Below are 19,969 nucleotides of genomic sequence, written 5' to 3'. Positions count from 1 at the left end.
TAAGTTAGCCATTTGTATATGTGGGACAACTTTATTCGACATGTGTCATGAAACGCCTGTTCAATATTTGTAAACATTTTAAAAAACAATGTCAAACGAAATTAAAAATGAAAAAAAAGTTAAACAAAAAATTATAATAATTAAAGGTTCTCATTTAAACGTTCAAAACCCTCGTGCAACTGTGCAACCTGTGCATTAGGGTGGGTCGAAAAAAAAGTTGAGTCAGTCACCCCCTACGATTAAAGATATGTTAATAACATTTCCGAAAATATAAAAAATATTTTTTTGCCACGCCTAGAAATACCGCCCTTTTTGTTTTTTATATATTAGGCCGCCATTTTAAGTCCGATCATAACATATCATATATCAATATTTATGGTTTGACTTTAGCTATATTTCACTCTTATACAATTTTTTATTTCGACGTCATATTCTTTGCGCGACTTCTGATATCTCGGATCCTTCCCCAAAATCTAAAATTATGGCTATACTGGAATAAAGTACATTTAATTACATAGAATATAGGCTTTTAAAATGCTCACTTTTATGCATAAAGAGCTATTTTACAGGTATTTAAAAATACCTGTGTAGTTCAAACTACAAACAATTAATTTGCTAGGGATTTAAATTAATTTACAATACAAAAATTGCATCCTACCCCTATCTAAACAAAAGAAATATCATTTTATTCAGCATTTAATTCTATTAATTAATAACAAAATCACGTAAGTACATAAAAATTAAACATTTTATTTTATAAAAATCGATGAAAAATTAAAGTGTTATGCTAAGTTTTACAAAAATGTTTTTCATGTTTTTTTCCATACCACTACTTGCATGTTTCTTTTTTTAACAATTTTTAAAAATGTTTATACTAATTTTTATAAAATGTGATAAATTTATTTTATGATTCTTTTAAATAGTTACATATTTTTAAAGAAGTTCTTTAAATAATAAAAACTAATAAAAAACGAATAATCGGGAATGACATGATACCAGACATGATCATAACTAAAATATGATTTATTTTTATACCCTACGCCACTTTAGTGGGGAGGGTATATTGGGTTTGTGCTGATGTTTGTAACGCACAATAATATTGGACCTATACCCATCTTAAAGTATACCAATCGGCTTAGAATAATTTTCTGAGTCGATTTAGCTATTTCCGTCCGTCTGTCCGTTCATGTAAACCTTGTAATCAAACTACAGGTCGCAATTTTAAAGATAATTCAATGAAATTTGGTTCTATTCTCACAGGGACGAAGCCTATTGAAAATGGTTAAGATCGGTCCATTATTTCACCTAGCCCCCATACAACTGAACCTCCGAATAGGTCTTGTAAACCTTGTAATCAAACTACAGGTCGCAATTTTGAACATAATTCAATGAAATTTGGCACACGATCTTCTATGATATCGAAAACGAAATCTATTACAAATGGTTAACATCGGTCCATTATTTCACCTAGCCCCCATACAACTGAACCCGCCGAATAGGGCTCTTAAGTTCATAATTATGTTTAATATACTCGTTTCTCGACAAAAACCTACAAAACCAAGTTCTATACTAGCCTTGATGACCAACATGAATTTTATAGTTATAGGGTCTCATTTGATCATAACCCCTATACAAAGCCCCCTTCAAAATTTGACTTAATTGTCCACAATTTTATTCAACAATAAATGACTTAAGTATATCTGAGGCAAGGTACAATTCAACTTATATGCTTTATTATGAAAACTAAATCACATTTTATTTTTGTAACAGGTGTAGGGTATTATATGGTCGGCCTCTCCCCACTATAATTTCTTACTTGTTTAATATAGCATTTATATTGAATTTTGTCTTAATTTCCATATCGTCACCTGAAACGCAAACGGCCCTAACTAACCAAACTTTTCAATTTCAATAATTTTTTGCTTCTATTGTAAAATTTTTAAAATGTTAGATAGGGCCGTTTGCGTTTTAGGTGACGATATACTATTTGAGCAACTTATCGATGAAAAACTGATTTTCTGAAAGAGACTATATGTGGGACCTAGGTCAATTATGGAATTATTATTTGTTGTGAGAACGGTTGATAATGAATATATGAACATTTTTAAATATCTATAAAATAGCTATTTATGCATTTTATTTTTGCAACAGGTGTAGGATATTATATGGTCGGCCTGGCCCGACTATAATTTCTTACTTGTTTAATATAGCATTTATATTGAATTTTGTCTTAATATCCATATCGTCACCTGAAACGCAAACGACCATAACTAACCAAACTTTTCAATTTCAATAGTTTTTTGCTTCTCTTGTAAACGCAAACGGCCCTAGCGTTTTAGGTGACGATATACTATTTGAGCAACTTATCGATGAAAAACTGATTTTTTGAAAGAGACTATATATGGGAGCTAGGATCAATTATGGACCGATCCAATAAAAATTTGGTGGAATGTTTTATGTTCTTATAAGCGATAGATATGCAGAATTACATCCTAATTGTAGTGTTTAAGAGGGAATTAACGACCTTGAAGCCATTATTAAGAGCTCCAAAGCAGTATTTGGGGAGTACGGTTGTATGAGGGCTAGGGGAATAATGGACCGATTTAATCCATTTTCAAACAACTTCGTCCTTGGGTAAAATTAAATATATCAGCCTATTTGCATCGCATTATCTGGAAAATTTCGACTTGTAGTTTGATTACAAGTCGGATGGACAAAGTTAAACCACTATAGTGATGTAGGTTATAATACACTTTCCTCTTTTTTGATAGGAAGTAGGATCTGGAAGGGTTTGTAACTGAAAAAATAACATTTTTATAATTTATTTTCAAAAAAAAAAAAAAATGTTTTCGACGGTTTTTCCTGGCAAATTAATTATTTGTTGTGAGAAAGGTTGATAATGAATATATGAACATTTTTAAATATCTATAAAATAGCTATTTATGCATAAAAGTGAGCATTTCAAAAGCCTATATTTCATATAACTAAAAGATCTTTATTATTGTATAGCCACAATTTCAGATTTTGGGGAAGGATCCGAGATATCAGAAGTCGGGCATAGAATGTTACGTCTAATTTAAACATCGTCTAAGGGTGAAATGTAGCTACAGCCAAGCCATAAATATTGATATATCATATGTGACGATCGGACTTAAAATGACGACGTAATAAATAAAAAACAAAAAGGGCGGTATTTCTAGGCGTGGCAAAAAAATAATTTTTATATTTTTGGAAATGTTTTTAACATATCTTTAATCCTAGGGGGTGACTGACACAACTTTTTTTTTGTCCATAGAGAATGACCCACTTTACTGTGCATGTTTCCATTTTCGCATTGAATTGTATGGGAACTGATTTTCACAAAACTTATAAATTTGAGCGACTATTTAGACTGGCAAACTTGAACATTCTCATTGTGCATTTAATATATCCTTTCTATATTGATAAATTTTTAATGTATGTACTTGAATTTTCACATTTAAACTTATTTTTTATAATTTTTTATTTAAATAATTTCTTGTTTATTTTTTAATTTCGTTTGACATTGTTTTAAAATGTTTACAAATATAGTAATTGCACAGAATTTGAACAGGGGTTTCATGAAACAAATCGAATAAACTTGCACACTTGCACAAATGTGAGTATCAAGTCTAAAAAATTTAAAAGTGAAGATTACAAAGCGGCTTTATCAAATGCACAATGAGACTGTTCAAGTTTGCCAGTCTAAATAGTTGCTCAAACTTATAAGTGTTGTGCAAATCAATTCCCATACAATTCAATAGCGAGAATGGAAATATGCAAGTTGGCATAGCAAAGTCGAAGAGAGCATTGAAAGATATAAATAACCACGTTATTATTTTTTCGCGATTGTTAAAAAAGTTCACGCACCAAATATCTGACCGTCTGTTTATTAAAATCTGTTTTTTGAAGGCCATATACTCTTAAAAACTTCCCTGTGTAAAATCAGTTAAATTGATCTATAAGTATCGAAGATATGACCAAAACAAATAAGATCAACAAATTTCAACTTGTTTGGTGCGGGAGTTTTGTGTTTCTTATTATTTTTTATGGGCTTCTTGATTATGGGATGTACAATTTTATATTTGTAAAAATATCAAAAAGTCATTACCATAATATATATAGACATTTCCATCGAAAAGTCAGCCTTTGTCTCATCATGTCGGTAGAAATACTTGTTTTTAAAATAAAAAAAAATTAAAAACTTTGGTTTATATTAGAAATTGGTGTTGGTGCGTGACGTTTTTGATTCCAAATAACATAAAAAAATTATTTTCACTAATTATACAACATTGGCCAAAACGTGGTGGTATGCCAAAAATTTCGTTAAATAAGCCCTCTGGAACCGACGTGGATTTTTCTTAACTATTTTACTGACGTGGTGTCTACCAGACACCATTTTTTGAAAGCTTATATTTTTTATGATCTATTTTTTAAACTAACTAAAGAAAGTACATTAAACTTTTGTTTGTTTTATTGGCCATATTGAATGAAGAAATGGTTTTACTGGATAGAGAGACTAGTTTTCCACAAAATTCACTTTCTTGCATTTTAGAATTAACATCATATTTCCATTTATTTAAAAATGGAAAAAAGGTCCAATTAGATTGAACAAAATTATTGGCACGCTTCATTAAAAACTATTTGATATTAGTGTTTTGCGATTTTTTTTTTTTGCATTTAATTACGAATCCAGTTTGTTTTATAACTTATTTCAGAGATTTTTGTATAAAATTCACAAATTTTTGGTTAACCCTGTTCCAATATATTGCCCTTTTTCTACATGTGTCGACTTCGGTCAATTTTTGTTTTAATTTTTGGACGCTTTTTGCATAGTTATCAAACTATTCCCTCAAAACTTCTATCGGATTGATATCTGACGATTACATCGGATGTATTACAACATGAGAAACTTTCGATGTAAGCCTTATACCCACAATATGATACGCATGATTACAGTTATTATCGTAAGAAGAACGAGGCATGTAAGTGAAATTATTCGCGGCTTTGTGCTAGATTTTCTTTTGGAATATTTACATTCCACCATTTTCCCATAATATCGTCATTCCTAAAGCAATGATAGTCCGCTAAAAAGGACATAATCCATAATGTTTTACATTTCTTAAAAAGGTTTAGTTTTTCTAACTCAGTATTGATCTTTTTCCAAATCGTTTAACGGCAAACATAGCTAGATTTATTAAACTTATGGATCAGTTACCTCATTTTAGAATGATTGTATGAAATATATATATATAATATATGCAAATACCAATAGTAACACAAATGTACTTGGCCTATTGCAGTGCCCTCCGAACAGTAATTACAATCTCTTCAACAATCTGTTTTATGGACATTAGCGGAATCACTCTCACTTTTTGATTATTTGGCTGTTTAATCTATTTATCATATCTAGTACAATCTAGCATTTCTTAAATGTCTCTGCCTTGTTCATGCAAAAAAAAATCAATTCTCTCTGTATACAGAAAGTTTTTAAAAATTAAGTTAATTCTATGAAAATTTTATGCACACTGACCATTTCACTTTGACACGTGATAACTGTTTATTTTAAGAAGTAGAAATAATGGCGATTTCACCAAAAATTTAAAATTTAGGACAATAAATTTTTAAGATATTTGGTAAGTGTTCCAATAATTTTGTTCAGGAAAATTCGGTACTTCTTTTAATCTCCATTGTTTAATAAGAAATATGATAAACAGGGCAAGGATTTCTATGCAAATGCATATTTGTAGTCAGTAACTCAAAATAACTTTAACTATTTTTCTTTTCGAATCAAAGAATTCTCTACAATTGAAAGAATTCTCTCTCTGTTGTTGCATATACTTTCATAGTTTGTTATAAATGCATAAATTGCATATTTTGCTTTAAATTGCATATATTATGCATATTTCAACAGTTTTATTGCATATTTTGTAATTTTTCTAACAAAAATTGTGTTTTGCTTTCTTTGTATTACATATATTAAAAATAATTTTGATATTTACTTATTTAGATTTTTTTAATTTAATTAAAAAAATATCAAAATCAGTTTATGAGTCTGTCCACCGGTATATCCATATAGAGTTAATCTCAAAAATAAGTATACAGAAATACTGACAATTGGTTTTATTTAAAAAAGGATATTATTTTTTAAAAAATCAAAAAAGTAACAAATTTATTTATTAAAAACAATTAGGATAATTATTATTCAGTACTTTTTTCCGGGTTATTTTGGTTACTTGAGTTCTCATTTAAGGTGTAGTTAAATAGGTGCAAAATTTACGTCACAAAAGTAAGTATACAGATAATTTCAATATGCATTTGGCTTAATGATATTAACAAATTCATGAAAAATTCATGTTTGAATGTAATTATTTTATAATAAAATATTCTGTACACTATTACATGGAAAAAATTCACTTTTTGTTCCGAAAAATTGAAATTATTGGTAATTGATCTGAATATTATTTATAGCAGCATTTTTTCCTATTTAAGAACATCTGACTATTTAAACCCCCGGAGTTTTGGATCGGGTACTCAATAATATCCCTCGTTTGTTCATTATGATGCATTGGAAGACGATATTTTAACTTTTACATTAATTGTTTCTTTACAATAATTGCAATCCATTGCGGAACATTGCCGTTTTTAACATAGTATAGCGTTCATATTCGATATTTAACGGCGATTTCCTAAAATTTATATCTTAAAATGCGATATTAATAATATTTGTACTAGTATCCATTAATTAAAACAAGTTTTTTGGTTCCAATCATCCATTACACACTCCTAAATACTACCAATAATCGTCAAATAGTGACCATGTCATGTCAATAACTTACACTACATATCGGTTCTGAAATTGATTATTGACCAAAATAGTAAGATTTTTATATTAAATCAGGCTAAGTTGGTGGTATGAATACGAATTGAACAATTTTGAACACGGATACATCTTAATTTGTTGCTAGAACAAATAAAATGTCCGATCCATAAAACATGGTTATTGTATCGAGCAGAGACAGAAAATAATTATTATCTATGAAATTTTTGGTTAAAAAAATAAGTATGAAAGAATCGTCCTAGAAATGCTTTCAATGTACCAAAATATTTCCCAGACCTTTTTTTATCGATTTCTTCAATAAACTTTTTTTTTTTTTTGATTTTTATAATAAAAATTGAAAATAAAAATTATTTTTGATTTTTATTCTATTTGTTCCAATAAAAAATTATTTATGTTGTTTTTAATAATACTCATTCAATAATTTTTATTTATTCAAACAAAAAATAGAAATCAATCAATGATTTTTATTTTTCAAAGCAAAGAATAAAAATCACCTAAAAAATATTAATTTTCCAATTTTCGAATCTAATTTCTGCACAATTTCTGCAAATTTGGTCGATGATATCAGTGGTAAAGAAATTTTACCAATTTTCTATTAATCTCTCTTTAAACCCGATCATTTTTAATGTGTTTTAAAGTTAAATATCTCATAATGAGTTTTATAATTAATTTCAAAAAATAAAAATCATTGCCTGATTGTGCCTTGTGGTTTAAAAATTATTTGTGTTTTTTATTATTGATTTTTATTTGAAAAAGTTCTCAGTAATTTTTACGAAAAATATAAAAAATTCAAATCAAAAGCAATTTGTATTTTCTGAGAAATAAAATACAAACCAAATAAAATTTTTAATTTTAATTTTTTTAAATAAAAATAACAACAATTACTGTCTCTGGTATCGAGTATATCAAGATATGATTGGTAGCATTATTGTATGCTTTGGAAATCGGAGTATTTGGAAAACCTGTTTAAATTTAAGGAAATATATAGAATTATCCAAATTTTAAAGTTTATGTTGTAAGTCTTAAGAAATCGGAGTTAAATTTCGGTTTTTTAAGAACGTACTGTGTTCAAAATGGCTAAATCCATGCATATAACATTAATTTCGAAATAACAACTCTTTTCAAAAGTTAAAAATTCTATTTCCAATGCATCATTTGGAGGGTTCAATGACCACCAGATCCAAAATCCGGCGTCTAAAGTGGAAAAAATCGTAGAAATGAGAAAAAAACTGTTCTACTAATTAATTCCGGAACCAATCGGCCCAAATTTCAAGATTTCGGAACTAAAAGTAGATTTTTTCCAAGTTAATGTGTAAAAAATATTTTATTAAAAAGTAATTATATTAATACAAGTAAAATTTTCATAAATTTTGATTATATCATTAAACCAAATATATACTGAAATGATCTGTATACTTACTTTTGTGACGTAAATTTTGCACCTTTTTAACTTCAGCTTAAATGAGAACTCAAAGAACCAAAATATGAAGAAAAAAAGTAGTGAATAATAATTATCATAATTGTTTTTAATAAATAAATGTGTTACTTTTTTGTTTTTTTGAAAAAATAATATCTTTTTTTAAATAAAACCAATCGTCAGTATTTTTGTATACTTATTTTTGTGATTAACTGTAAATAAATAACTTTACGAAATTTTGCACACACATCTCTCTCACCCTAGCCCCCATACAAAATATCAACCAAAAATGGCCTTAATTCACACAAATTCGAAATAAACATAGAAAAAATAAAAATCCATCCTCTCACTAAATTTTATGAGGATCGGAAAATTTTTGACACCCGCCGAAATATAAACCCTCTTTCAGATAATCAATTTTTCATTAAAAAAGTTGTTTAAATATAACGGAATTGAAGCAAAATTAAATTTAATCATATTTTAATATATTCCTAATTAGTGTAGGGTATGGTCGGGCGTACTCGACTATACTTTGTTGTTTTATTTCGCATATGTTCGTTGCTTGAATGGACCTAGTAAGCTTTTCCACTTACATAAATGAAATATATAGTATTTATTGGTACTTTATAATTACAGCCATTCTAGAGATCGTGGTTCAATCTAAATTGGTGTTAGAGTACATAAAGTTATAAAAAACCAATACATTTGTTGTCAAAAACTTAAGTTATATATATATATATATATATATATATATATATATATATATATATATATATATATATATATATATATATGTACTTAAATACGATAAAAGAAACATAAGGGATAACAACCGCAATTTTATTTCACAAGGAAATATTTTTAGTGCATATTAGTGCACATTATTAGTGCATATTTCCCCATTTTATAGTGCAGATTATATCTAGTTAAAATGTCTCATTATTAAAAATCTATGTCATAATGTAATTAAATCTAACGTGAAGTTTAATGTACTTACTGTGCCAATAATTTAGTTTTTTAATGTATATCTCTCAATCGATGCGTATTAGCGTACTGGGCACAAAAATCGAGCTGATTACGTGATATTTAAAAAATAGAGTATTTTTGTTTCACAATGAGATTTTAGTGTTTAATATGACTATCAATATTATTTCGCTTTTTATTGTAATAGAAATTATTGAATTAAAAATTATCGTAATTTTTAGCTTATACAAAAAATATTTGAAAACAAGTAAGAAAGTATAGTCGGGCGTGGCCGACCATATGATACCCTACACCAGTTATGAATATTAAATGTGATTTATTTTTCATAATAAAGCATTTATCTTCAATATTCCCTTGTTCCGATATATTTAAGCAATTTATGAATGAAAAATTAATTTTCTGAAAGAGGCTTTATATGGGGGCTAGGGGCAAATATGGACCAAGCCCGATAAAATTTTGTGAATATATTTATATTTATATAATAATTATTTGTGCTGAATTTCATCGCGATATTTGTGTTTATAAGTCAATTTTGGACGTTCAAGTAATTTTATGAAGGGGACTTTGTATGGTAGCTAGGGTCAAATAAGGCCCGATCTTAATTAAATTTGGCAAGGTCATCAAGGCTTCTATAAAACTTAGTTGTGCCGTATTTTATCGATATATCTGTATATTTAACATAATTATGAGCTCATAAGCCCTTTTCGGGTGGTTCTGTTGTATGGGGGCTAGGTCCTTGGGCCAAAAAAAGCGCGTGTGCCAAATTTCATCCAATTATCTTGAAAATTGCGACCTGTACCTTGCGCACAAGGTTTACATGGACAGCCAACCAGCCAGACGGACGGACGGACATTACTTAATCGACTCAGAAAACGATTCTAAGCTGATTGGTATACTTTAAGGTGGGTAGGACGACCATGACCAGAGTATATTGGGTTTGTGCTGATACACTAAAGTGGTGTAGGGTATAAAAGCAACCAAAAGAAAATATCGGAGAACAACATTAAGTATATTTTTTTAATTGAATTTAAATTTTAATTAATTAAAAAAACTTTCGAACATAACTTCGAATTTTCGAATCTAATTTCTACAAATTTTTAGCAAATTCGGTAGACGATATCAGTGCTATATAAATTTTACAAATTTACTATTAGTGATGTTCAATATTATCCCAGGAAAAACTTACATTGAAAAGTAATGAGTTGAAAAGCCAATAAAACCAAAGAATATAACTTTAGCATTTTTGAAGATAATTCAAAAAAAATTTGGTGTATGATCTTTTGTAGCACCAAAGACTTGAAAATTTTTTAAATCGTTCTATTTTTACCAGGCATGGGGGTAATGATTACACAAAGTAATTCATTACATAGTCAATTACAATTACTTGTAATGTGTAATTGAGCAATAACCAAATACAATTACTTGTAATGGAAGTTTTGCCAATTACAATTATTTGTAATTGTAATTGAAGTTTCCAATTAAAAGTGCTTGTAATTGTAATTTAGGTATTACTTATAACAAATTACATGTTATCATAAGGAACAAAATTCACAATTACAAGTAATTGTAATTGGCAAAACTTCAATTACAATTACAAAGAATTGTAATTAGCAAAACATAAACTACAATTACAAATCATTGTAATTGGTAAAGCTTCAATTACAATTACTTCAAATGTATAAATTGCTTAAACATGACTATAGGTCGGTCATGTCCGACTGCATATTCGTTGAAGTCTTTGTATTGTGTATGCATATATTTACAAACAAAATTCAGGAGAAAAATCTGTCATATACGATGGTCAAAATTACGAATTGCGAATGAAAAATATGTCCCATAGTGTAAAAATTAAACTTAGTAGTACCACCAATTGTTGTAATGATCGTCCCTTATTTGGCCCTAGCCCCCGTACAAAGACCCTTTCTGTTAATAATTTGAACGTAAATAAACAACTTAAAATAAACTAGTCTCTATGAAACTTTAAGTGCAATTAAATAATTGTATGTGTTCATTACTAATAGCAGGAGAAAAAAGTATTAAAATTTTGGCTTCGCAATGATATTAGTTTTGTCTATTAGTTATAAAAAAAGTAAGAAAAACAAAATATCCTTTTTAAACTATTCAAGGACAAAGAACATTTACAATGTTGTGGTCCTTGTGCCATTACGTCATCTAATTTTTATGAAACTTCAATGAAGTCGTGTCGAATGTAACCTCATTTATTAAAATCGGCATTCCAAAGTTATTCTGTCATCAAAGTTTTCATTTTTTTTTACAAAAATAACCAACCGACTAGCCCAACTTTAGAAAGCCATAAATAATGAATCGTATAAGTTATGAATCCAATTTCATACAAACCGAATTAAGGATGATAAATTATTTTTAATTTTTGTCCGCTTTTTACTCGGCTATTCAAATATTTACACAAATGTTCTATTATATTGCGGTCTGACGATTGTGGCGAATGCATGAGAAACATTGTATGGCTCATACGCACAATATGAGTCAAATGCTTTAATTTATCAAACAAATTAACAAATTAAGATTGTTAAAGAAATTTTTAAATAAATCAAAGAAAAAAGAAAATAACTAGAATTAACTAATTCTGAAAAAGATGCGTTTGGTCAAATAGAGAAATTAGAAACTGAGTACGAAAATAAACTAAATTGTTTCGTTTTTATCTTTGCAGAAACAATCTGGCGGGATTTTTTCTACATACATCTGCCATTTGAGACCAAAGACAATGTAGATGCGATTAATCCAAAGTCTGTATTCAATTCCAACTTACATTTACACAGCGATGGCCTAGGCCGTACGGGTACACTGGATTTGTTGCAAGTTTCTCTGCACTTTGATTATCGATATTCAGTATGAACGATTCACCAGAAGAATAACCAATTTCCATTAAAAGTCTTCTCAAGAAAATAGCCTCTTTCGCAGCATCGGACATGGCCATATATTCGGCCTCTGTGCTACTCAGAGCCACACAAGATTGCTTCCTGGATTCCCAGGATACAGGACAACCACCAACATAAAATATGAAGCCAGTAAACGATTTGCGATCTAAGGCATTACCACCCCAATCAGCATCTACGTATCCGTTCATTGAATTTTCATCAGCTTGGTACGAAATTTTCATATCAGTTGTCCCATGGAGATAACGCAGAATTCGTTTAGCCGCTTGCATATGTTCAGTATGAGGTTCTGAATTCCGTTGCGACAGTTTCGATACGGAATGAAGTATGTCTGGTCTCGTTGTAATTGCCAGATACATAAGCGCCCCAATAATCGATTGATAATCATGTTGGTCTATTAACTCGCGCTCATCTTTAGAACAACTTACTTGATGATTTGCCTCAAGCGGGGTTGCTATTGGCTTACAATTCTCCATGCCATATTCTTTAAGCAAATCCTTTATATACTGTGATTGACACATAGTAATTATGCCCGTGTCACCTTCGCGTTCAATTTCGATTCCAAGATAATGGTGCAAGGGGCCCTTGTCAGTAACAGGAAAATTCTCGGCAAGAAGCTTCTTCACTTTCAATACCTGGGCTTCTTCCCTACAACCAATCACCAGGTCATCAACATAAACGGCAACTATAACTAGTTGATTATCAAATGAAGCCATATATAAACAAGGTTCATTTTTGCTTTGTTCAAAGCCTATCTGTTTTAGCACCGAATCTAACTTATCATTCCACTCCTTACCGGATTGTTTGAGACCGTAGATTTCGTGATGTATTTCGCTGTTCAGGTACGCTGAGCTGACATCTATTTGATGTAAATACATTTTTCACTGCACTGCCAACGCCAACACCAACCGTAATGTTGAATATCTTACCACTGGCGAGAAAGTTTCCATGTAATCTACACCAAACCTCTGACCTCCTTTAGCCACAAGTCTGGCCTTATGACGCTCAATCTGACCATGTTCATTTCTTTTAATGGCGAATACCCATTTAGAATTTATGGCCTTTGCTCCAGGGGGTAAATCAACTAATGACCAGGTTGAATTTTTGTTTAGAGACTGCATTTCCATTCGCATTGCCTCATACCATTTATTGCTGTTGGGGCCATTTATAGCTTCTTCGACAGTGGTCGGTACACCTTCCCCTACCATGCTATTCAATGTATTCCGTTTACTTGGTCTACCTGTTTTTGCAGCCTTATACTCCTTACTGTTGCCTGCTTCAACCTCTTCAGCAGTCTCAAAACCAGTAAAGTCATCACCGTCATCTGAGTCTTCATCCGTAACACTGTCGGAATTAATGCTCACAGATGTACCTTCAACATTGTTGATTAAATGACGTGGTTTACAATCTTCAATATTAATATTCATACAATCTTCAGCAATTTCCGAAATTTGTTCATCGATTTTGCCGTTGACATCTTCTTCAAATAAAACATCTCGTCGTTCAACTATTTTACGGTTACCTTCATCAAACAGGCGATAAGCTTTGGCCACTTGAGAATAACCAACCATGATAAAGCTTTGACCCTTGGCTTCGAATTTGTTAGTACCAGCCTTATTTAATGATACAGCATAAGAACCAAATGTTCTCAGATGTTGTACGTTTGGTTTTCTTCCGAACCAGACTTCATAAGGCGTCCTATCACCTAATATTTTAGTTGGACATCTGTTTCGCAAATACGCTGAGGTATTCACCGCCTCAGCCCACAAATATTGATGGACACCACCATAAATCATCATTGATCGGGCCATTTCCACCAATGTTCGATTTGCCCTTTCGGCTATGCCATTTTGCTGTGAGGTGTAGGGAACCGTAAGTTGCCTAGTTATACCCTCCTTTTCCAGAAATGAATCAAATTCATTGTTGACAAATTCACGCCCGTTGTCACTTCTAATAGCCTTAATTTTCCACCCGGTTTGTTTCTCCACATGTTGTTTAAATATTTTGAACTTTTTCAAAACCTCGCTTTTGGCCTTAATGAAATAAACAAATATTCGCCTTGAATGGTCGTCTATAAACGTGACGAAATATCTGGAACCACCAAGCGAGTTACTGTGAATAAGTTCCAATACGTTTTTCGATCTTGTCTCAGACTCCAGTACCACTATGCCATTTGATCTTCGTATAGTTGCAGACGTTGAATCAAATGTTACCGTTAAACCTTTTTCAACAACACGGCTTACCGATATAAAATTCATGTTTAGTTCTGGCGAAAAAAGAACATTTTGGAATTTAATTGCCAAATCATTATTATTTTTAATTTCTACATCACCTTTTCCTTTTGCGCCAATTTGTTTGTCGCCAGCCAAAGAAATAATTTCATCACGTTCTACGAAGTCTGTAAACATATCTCTGCAACAACACATGTGCGCCACTACTCAGTCTGTTTAATTGCATTTGAGCTTGACACTTGTCTTGCGTGTAACAATTGGGGTTGTTTTTTATCTTTATGACATTTATTTGCAAAATGTCCCGTTTGACCGCAGTTGAAGCATTTGCCCTTAAATTTGCTTTTGACATCTTTTCGCAATTTAGTATTTTCTCTCTGAGAAGTCTTCATACTAAATGCATGTTGTGTGTTTGTATTTGTTGATGCTGAATCTCTCTCTTTCTCTTTGTGTCTGTTGCCTTCTTCCAAGATTTTCTGCCTAACGGTAGATAAAACTGGCAAGTTATCTCGTGTCTCGATAGCAACAACAAAATGCTCGAATTCCTCAGATAAGCTGGACAGCAACATAATTACCAATAATTCATCTTGGATGATAATGCCAGTTTCCGCGAGTTTTTAAGCCAATTCAGTAAACTCATTTATGTGTTTACTCACGTCATCACCCTCAGACATCTTAAGATTCAACAGCCTCTTGTACAGCGACACTTTTTGGATGGGTCCTCTAGGTTTATATGTCTCTTCCAGACGTAACCAAGCTTGGTTGGATGTTGAACAATTTTTTATTCCATTTAACTGATTGGGTTTGACACATAACGTTATTGACGCCAATGCACGTTCATCCTTTTCATCCCAAGCTTCCTTAGCCTTAGCATCCGCAGCCGATTCTCTTTTAAGGCTGCCGTTCACAATTTTCCAATAACCACTGTGAACGAGGACACTGCGCATTTGCACACACCAGCTGTCGTAATTGCCATTATCCAATTTTTCAATTTGGTATAATGAAGTCATTTTTACAACACTTTTCTATTCTGCAATTTCCACTTGCTCAAAAAACTTTCAAATATTTTCACAATTTACCAGGACTGTGTCCTGGGCCCATAACCTGTTTTAATATTTCAGTTAAACAAAAAATATTCTTTATTGTAAAATTAAAGTTGCGACTTAACAATTCAAGGTTTAGAAAGAGAGTAAGAAATATAATGTAAAAAAGGAAAAAGTTAACGGCGTTCACATTGTTTAAACAGGGTTGCCAATCAATTCAAAATACCAACATTTTTAAACGTAATCTAGAAGTCTTGACTTAAAATATTAAAAATTTTCCTTATATTTTTCTATTTGTTAAAAAATTTTTCTCGGGGGAGTTTTCCCGTTTTTCCTACCGAGCGCGTCCCCGGGTGGCGGATAGGGGGTGGTGATGGACCATCTGTCCTCCCACAGTTTTAGTTTGACTCAAGCTAAGCGAGGGCAGTTGTCCACCACCTGGGAATATTATATTCCCCGCGGACCAAAAAACTGGAAAAAACAAATATGGAAAATAAAAATAAAAAGATAAAAGTTACGGTGCAGGGCCTAAATAACCCAGTACCGGCGGCAAGTGTTGATCTACACGCGAGTCACGTGTCGTCGTCATCCTGCAATCGTGAGCAAAATACTACTACGGAGGTGGGTACCTTGGCCTCCGTGGCGGACAATGCGTCAAGTGTACAGCATGCCGCTGGCAAAAATATAGGGGTGAAAGAGAAGGATGTACTCGGAGAGAGCTCTAAGCTACCTCAGCCTTTAAATATAGGTGAGGGTTCCGACTCTGAATCCTCAGATGATAATAATAATACCATTATAGCAAATCCCAAAAAGGATGAAGTAGAGCAAATGGTGAAAGAGGTGAGTGATAGCATAGCTAAACTACCTATTACTAAGAAAAGACTTTCTGGAGCACAGAGGAGGAAGTTGAAAAAGATGCTTCAGGAAATCATAGTTAGTCAATCCCACGACACTCCAAAGGAAAAATCGGACTTTCTCACAAGATCTGAGGCAAAGAGGATCAGGTCTCCCGAAGAGTTGACAACTGAGAATAAACCTAAGAAGTTTTCTAATACACAGTCGAAGACAAGCCATACTTCACTCAAAGGAACCTCAAGCCAAGATAAATATTCCGAAGACGATCACGTCGGCGAAATCAAACTCGAAGGTACGGGTATCTCAAAAGAAGCCCCGAAAAGCGAGGAAAGAGAGGCTAGACAGTGGAAAAGGCAAAGAGCCGCCATCTTACGCCAAAATTGCCAGAAGAAGACACCGGGAAGATCTCTGCTATGCAGTTTACGATGCCGGTAATCCAGGCAAAATTCCAATAGACCAACAGAGTAAGGTAGAAGATCTGGTGAACAATAAGATAGTGGACCATGCAATCGCTTCAAAGGGCAAACAACCAATAGAGAGCGTGAGCTGCGAGTTCAGCATGGGCGTGATGTTCATGAGATTTATGGATTTCCTTAATACTAAAGACTTGATCACATCGAACTTAGGTAATAAAGCTACCTTCGTCAATAGAATCAGAGAAGAAGTATTATATATAACTATATGTTCAGAAGAGCTTATAAACGAAATTCAGGATTGGAGAGTTTCGGACGAGCACTCCTTTTCTGACCATCGGTACATAAGATTCAAAATACTACGGCCGCCACCAAAGCCGATAAAGTTTCGGAATAATTCTAAAACTAATTGGACAATGTTCGGTTCCTTACTAAAGAACCGTTTATGTCAGGACACTTTTCAATGTCGAAATAAAGAAGACATAGACGTCAAAGTAGAAATGCTCACAAGTGCCTTGGTTGAATCGTTCGAGGACAGCTGCCCTCTGCGAGAGCGAGGATCTGCCCAGAAGAAACCCTGGGTAACCGGGGAGATCCGGAACCTGGATGGCATTTTCCCGGCACTTTTACAGATGGAGGCGGGACTGGTTTCCGTACATCTGTCTCAGATATTTACTGCATGCTTGAAATTCACATATACCCCCATTAAATGGCTGGATGCAAGGGTAATATTTATACCTAAAAAAGGGAAACCTAGCTATTCGACACCTAAGTCTTATCGACCGATAAGTCTTACGTCATTCCTACTTAAAACCTTGGAACGGATAGTCAATAATGTGATTAAAAGCAGTACACCCGACAAAGACCTAAAATTTAATCAGTATGCTTATGTAAAGGGAAGATCGGTGGAAACCGCTTTAAACGAAGTTGTCCACTACATAGGTGCATCCTTTGATAGCAAACTATATACACTGGCGGTATGTATTGACATCGAAGGCGCCTTCAATAACGTGCACACTGATACTCTTATCCAATCCCTAGACCAGTTTTATGTTGACCGGGTGCTCCGTAACTGGATCAATTGAAGACCCAGAAACAGAAATATACCACCGTTTACCAAATTATTACACAAGCTTCCAGGCAGAAATACGAGCAATAACGGAATGCGTAAATTGGTTTAGAATAAATATGGTGCCCACAACCGATAGCCAGAAGGCAATTAGGGCGATATCAGGCGATATAACTAAATCTAAGACCGTATTGGATTGTAAGAAAACTTTAACCGAATACTCTCCCAGAGGTAAGGTTCACATCATATGGGTACCAGCCCACTCGGGAGTCGGTAACGAAAGGGCGAATGTAATAGCTTTAAAAGGTAGGGAGCTCGAGGCAGTTAACCTGACAAACGCGAAACCATTCGACGCAACAAAAGCTAAAAAATGGGTGAGAGAATCCCATAAGGCCTCTTGGAATAATGAAACAGTGGGTAGAACCACGAAGATCCTATGGGGTGACCCTGATGAGAGCAAGACGAAAAATCTCCTCAAAATGAGCAAGTCTGAAGTTAGTATGATGGTACGTATTCTGAGTGGAAACACAGGATTACGTGCACATCTATACAAAATTGGACGTGCGGATTCAGACGAATGTAGAGCATGTGGAGAGGACAGTGAAACTCTGGAGCACTTACTTTGCCACTGCCAGGCATTCGTCAAAGTTAGATCCAAGTATCTTGGAAGTGATGTTATTCCGGAAATAACATTCCTGACTAACACTGATTGGAAGATTCTTAGGAATTACGTTCAGGAAACTGAGTTTATGAACACTGAAAAAATTCATTCAGTTCCCTTTTTTTCATGATAAGGAGCGCACAACAGGCCCGATAGTGGCCTAGGTCTATTTCTTCGGATTTGTTGTAATATACATCCTCCTATCAACCTACCTACCTAAACAATGTTTTAAATTTTCTATGGAAAATTTTTTATTTCTTTATAATTTTTGAAGAATGATGTTTAGCTATATTTGCTGATGTTTTTTATTTCATATTTTGTTTTCCAATATTTTTATTTATCATAAAAATTCGATAATATGTGATTATTTTCTAATAAAAATTTAAAATATTAATAGGTAACGGATATTTATTGCAATTTTTTTGAAAATCAAAGAAAATGAGTAAAAAAAAAAATCGTTCACTTACAAAGGCATACATTTTATGAACTTTTAATATTCTCAATAAAAATGGTTTGGGAAAAAAAGTCATGTCGATTCATTCAATTTATTACAAAATTCATTCCAGATATGAATTATTTTTTTCTGTGTGGAAAATTATCTTTTTATTGTAGGGTTTATTTAGGGTTTAAAAAAAGATGAAATTTTTTAATAGCACATTAACGACACTTTGTGTGAACACTGTCTGCCATATTAGTTAATATTAATTTTAATTAGCGGGTTGGGTGTGCTTCATAAATTTTTCATGAAAGAAAAATACTGCGTTTTCTGCGCTCGTGAATCTTTGATACAATTTCTATTGTGGTTAGCCAATAACTACTTGTTTATAATTATGATTCCGTTTCTAAATTTAAATTATTAAATAATATAAAAACCATTTAAATGAAAATCTATAAAAAGTTTGGAAATAAATTTCATACACACGAAATAATACAATAATAATAATTATTATTATTATTATTGTGATAAATTTATTGAACAGACTGAATATGAAAATGAAAAATTAAATATACAAATTATTTAACTACAAAGCCTACTATAAATACAAATTATTACAAGAAGTACTATATATAAATGCAAGAGTAAATTCGATATATTATACAATTTACATTCTTCTTCTCAACAGTCTCCGTGAATGTAAAATTTACTAACATCAAAATTTTCTAATGCATTTTTAACATAAAAGATAATAAAATAATACATACTAAATTTCATAATGAAACAAAAAAAAATATTTAAGGCCAAATCTATCTCGAAAATATTCTAATTTTTGTGGAGTGACAGCTTTGGTAAAAATGTATGCAACCATCTCATTTGTTGATATATACTTCAGAGTTACTTCTTTGTCATCTAGTTTTTGTCGTATAAATTTGGCTTTTATGTCAACATGTTTGGTCCTTGGGGAATAGTTATGATTTAAAGCGACTTGAATTGCACCTTTGTTATCACAAAACAGTGTTATTTTGTTATTGCATTTAGGATTTTAGGTCTCTAAACGTTTTAACCAAATAGATTCTTGAATAGCTG

General features: G+C 32.0%; 1 protein-coding gene across 3 annotated transcripts in view; it reads right to left on the bottom strand.

Annotated features, from left to right (window-relative positions):
- The window catches only part of LOC119609823 (serine/threonine-protein kinase 10), a 113,764-nt gene that overhangs the window by 26,394 nt on the left and 67,401 nt on the right, over nt 1-19,969 (bottom strand). The window lies entirely within an intron of this gene.

The sequence above is a fragment of the Lucilia sericata genome, unplaced genomic scaffold (assembly GCF_015586225.1).
Source record: "Lucilia sericata isolate MDLA Ls3-8-SP2 unplaced genomic scaffold, ASM1558622v1 Contig000025F_arrow, whole genome shotgun sequence".
Taxonomy (NCBI): Eukaryota; Metazoa; Arthropoda; class Insecta; order Diptera; family Calliphoridae; genus Lucilia; species Lucilia sericata.
Note: the sequence above shows the minus strand (reverse complement) of the source record. Positions and strands in the feature narration are given on the sequence as shown.